Below are 4416 nucleotides of genomic sequence, written 5' to 3'. Positions count from 1 at the left end.
TCTTTCGTCAAGAGTGACCGACACGTGGCATCCACCGTAACGGAATGCCTTAAGCTATCAGGTCGGGTTTTGGATCCGATAACCCATTAACAGCCCCGACCAATGGGGATTTTCCACGTGTAAAATCATCATTGGCTGGAGGAAACACGTGTCGGCTCATCGTCGGGACAGATGTCATCCACTCATTGGATAGAAGACGCCTATGATACATTGACACGTGGCACGGCCCAATAAAGGCCCATTCCTTTGAAAAGGCCGGTCCGTTTGATTTGGTCAAAAGGTGGCGGGCCGACCCATGGAAAGCCTGTTAACGGCATATTCGCATATAGCCCATTTACAGCCCGCTAACCCAAGGCCCGTTACGCCCTATCCGAATTAGACCCAGTAGCATCATCTGGGCCATCCAATATGATTCCAGTCCGTTTTCACTTCTAGCCCATGTATGGCCCATGAAGTCTTTTGGCCCATATGAGGCCCTATGTAACTCTTGGCCTATTAACGGCCCGTGGTGAAACTGGCCCATAATGAACAGTGTATCACTTTACACCCATTAACGGCCCGTGGTGAAACTGGCCCGTAATGAACAGTGTATCACTTTATACCCATTAACGGCCTGTTATTTCGTTGGGCCGTCTCTAGCCCATATTATCTTTCGGTCTTCTCAGAGCCCATTTATTCTTGGGCTCATTTCCAGCATTCGTTTACTTATGGCCCGTTACTGTCATTTTCTGCTTGTGGGCCAAATTCAGCCCATGGTTACAGTCGGCATGTTTGTGGTCCGTTAATACGTTGGGCCGTTTTCATAGCGTCATCAAATACGGCCTATTAACGATGGCCCGTTATGGTCGGCCCATGAACGGACAATTCTAACTCTAGCCCGTTTACGGCCAGAATGTGGTCTGTTTGGCCCATGTTTGGCCAATCGATCATACGGCCCGTATAAGTCCCATTGATGATACGACCCGTAGAAGGCCCACTGTTTCTACGGCCCGTAGAAGGCCCACTGTTTATACGGCCCGTAGAAGGCCTATTGTTTCTACGGCCCGTAGAAGGCCCACTATTTCTATGGCCCGTAGAAGGCCCACTGTTTATACGGCCCATAGAAGGCCCACTGTTTCTACGGGCCGTAGGAGGCCCAATGCCACTATAGTAAATATTAGCCCATGGTTATTGTGGCCTAGTTTTAAAAAATAGATTATTGCAGCCACTAGCAAACCGCAGAAAAAGAACTGCACTGACTACAAGCAAACAAATAAACAAGACAACAAGGAAATAAATAAGCAAGCAACTTACACTAGGCTATCACGGCTATTACACATATTACATCCACTGGGCATCAAAGTTCGCCACCAGTGCAAATATAGGGAACAAAACAACATATAAACGCTGTAGCAAAACAAGTCCAGAACTGAAACCACTTCAGAAGAGCTCAAGAAACAATATCCTGGGTACCCATAATGCTGGCAACATGCTTAGCAAGCTTATTAACTTTCTCTTGTTTGGCGCTTAAGTCCTCCAACGCTTGCTGTTGCACGAGAAAGTATGCATCTGAATTTTGCAGGGACTTCCTCAATCCTTCGTCTTCCTGTTGCATAACATCTGATCGATGTCTTTCAACTTGAAGTTGAGAGTCAAGAAGCCGAACTGATTCAGGCAATGAGTTCGAAGAGCTGGTGCTAGCAGTGGTAGCCAGTAACTCGAACACTACATCAAGACAGGACTTTGGGGTTGTCTCAATGTCTTCAATATAGTTTTTATCAGCTTTCTTGGAGACCAACAGGGATGTCTCACTATCTTGAACCTTATCTGCATTACTTCCTCTAGCATTGCATAATAGGGCACTCTTCTCCAATATTTTGTCCGCGTTCTAAAAAAGAAACAAACAAACACATCTCAGGTTTACAATGTAGTATATGAAACTCATTTTGGTAAACCAGTTCAGTAGTAAGGTGGACATGATAACAGGATGAAACAAACATATATCTATGTAGTATGGTCACTGTATGGTCTATATCATTCTAGTTTATGTTGCCAAATCAAGATAGATGCAGTTCGAATCATATCTATTTAAGACAAAGCAGCATAGACAGAATATAAGTGTGGGAAACTACACAACAATAACAACACTTGTAATATGCATGGCATGAGAACATAACTGTTTATTCAATTGAAACTGAAATAGACATAGAGCAAGTTACAACAGCAAATAGCCAAACACGTTGAAGAAACAGGTTTAAAACATACCTGTTGCGCCATTGGAGTTTCAATTGCATCCTTCAAATTTGAAATTAGTTGGTATCAGTAAATATAGTGATGCAAGAGCAAAGTAGTATGAACCATAGCTACGGAACTTGACCTGAGAACAATTCTTCTTCTGCTTTAAGCATTGACTTCGGGTCCGGAGTGGTGGTCCTCGTGATTTGGGCACTGCAGTTGCCTTACTAACTGCTCGTGTTTGGGTGCTCTGTGGTGGAGACGGTGTTGTGTCAACAGGAACTGGGTGTCTATCTGTTGGGGTTGGGGTTAGAAGGGGTGTAGCTGGTTCTCTGTCCAACTGGGTAGGGGTACAATCTGCATGAGTGTGGGTTATGTGTGGTGGGGCTGGTTCTTGGGCAAGTACAACCGTGGTTCTATCTGCATCGACAGGTAGCACGATCTTTTCTGAAGATAGTGTTTTTACTCCCACAGATACTGCCATCACTCCCTCCAATTGAAATGGCTGATAAACAAGAAAAGTAATTGAATGTACAGACATTGTAAGATAGACAGGTGCAATGGATAGTAGGAAAGAAAACAGGGCATGAAATAATTCACATTTATGTTGTCTAAGCAAAAAGAATAGCAGGACATAATTTCACATATATGATGGCTAATTAAACAGGATAGCATGACACAATTTCACATGTATGATGGCTAACTAAACAGGATAGAATGACATACTTCAAAATATGATGACTATGTAAATAGGATGACATGATATAACTATACGATGTGTCTATTAAAGTGGTTGGCATGCCATAAATCACAAACATGCCGTCGATGGAAACATGATGGCATGATATAATTCACAGATAGAATGACATAATTTAAATATGATGACTATGTAAACAGGATGAGATGATATAACTATATTATGTCTTTAGAAAATGGGTTGGCATGCCATAATTCAGATACAAGCTGTCTATGTAAACATCATGGTATGACATAATTCAAGTATATGATTTATATACTAAGGAAGTGAGCAGAGGGCAATCACATATATGATGTGTCAACTAAGGAGATGGCATTCAATATTGTGTATATGATGTAAAAACTAAGCATTGCAATACAACATATGTATTATATGAGTAATATAACCCTGCCAAGTTTGAGCATACACCTCAGGGGGATAATAGGACTGGTCATCTGCCTCTGAATCCTCCTCTAAAGAGCTATCTGTAACCAGCAAGATATCTGCTTCAGCAGGTAGCATTGTCTGCTCTGAAGACCTTGTTTTCACTCCAGATTTCTCCATCACCAATTCAAATGGCTGATGCACAGAAAGAGCAGTTGAATATACAAACATTGTCGACAAAAGCAATGAGAAATACAAAAAAAGGATGGCATGATATAATTCACATATATGACGCTTGCCTAAACAGCATGGCATTGCATAATTCACATACATAATGCCTTGCAACAAGATAACATTGTATAATTCACATATATAATGTCTTGCAACAAGATGGCATTGCATAATTCACATATATGGTAATTAGACACTAAATAGGTGGCATTCACACAAAGCATGTCTAAACTAAGTAAATGACATAAAAATGCAAGATACCATACGCACGATATGAGCAACATAACCCTGCCAAGTTAGGGCATGCACCTCGGGGGGGGGGGATATGACTGGTCATCTGTCTCTGAATCCTCCTCTAAGGAGCTATCGGTAACCAGCAAGACATGCACTTCGTTAGATAGCATTGTTTGCTCTGAAGACCTTGTTTCCACTCCAGATTTTTCCATGACCATGCCAAATGGCTGATGCACAGGAAGAGTAATTGAATGTACTAAATTTTTTGACAAATTTAACACGTAATAAAAAATGATGGCATGATATAATTCACATATAAGATGACTGGCTAACCAGGGTGACATTGCAAATTTCACATATATGATGCCTGGCTAGACAAGATGGCATTGCATGATTCACATATACGATAAAGAAACTAAACAGATGGCATTGACACAAAGCATGTCTAAACTAAGCAGATGACATCTTTAATGTATACAGTAAGCAATGCAAGGCACCATATGCATGATATTACCAACATCAGCATGCCAAGTTAGAGCGAAGACCTCATGGGGTAAATAGGAGCGGTCTTCTCCTTCTGAATCCCCCTCATAACAGTTATCTTCCTCTTGATTACG

This window comes from Triticum aestivum, chromosome 3A (genome assembly GCF_018294505.1).
Source record: "Triticum aestivum cultivar Chinese Spring chromosome 3A, IWGSC CS RefSeq v2.1, whole genome shotgun sequence".
Classification (NCBI taxonomy): Eukaryota; Viridiplantae; Streptophyta; class Magnoliopsida; order Poales; family Poaceae; genus Triticum; species Triticum aestivum.
Note: the sequence above shows the minus strand (reverse complement) of the source record.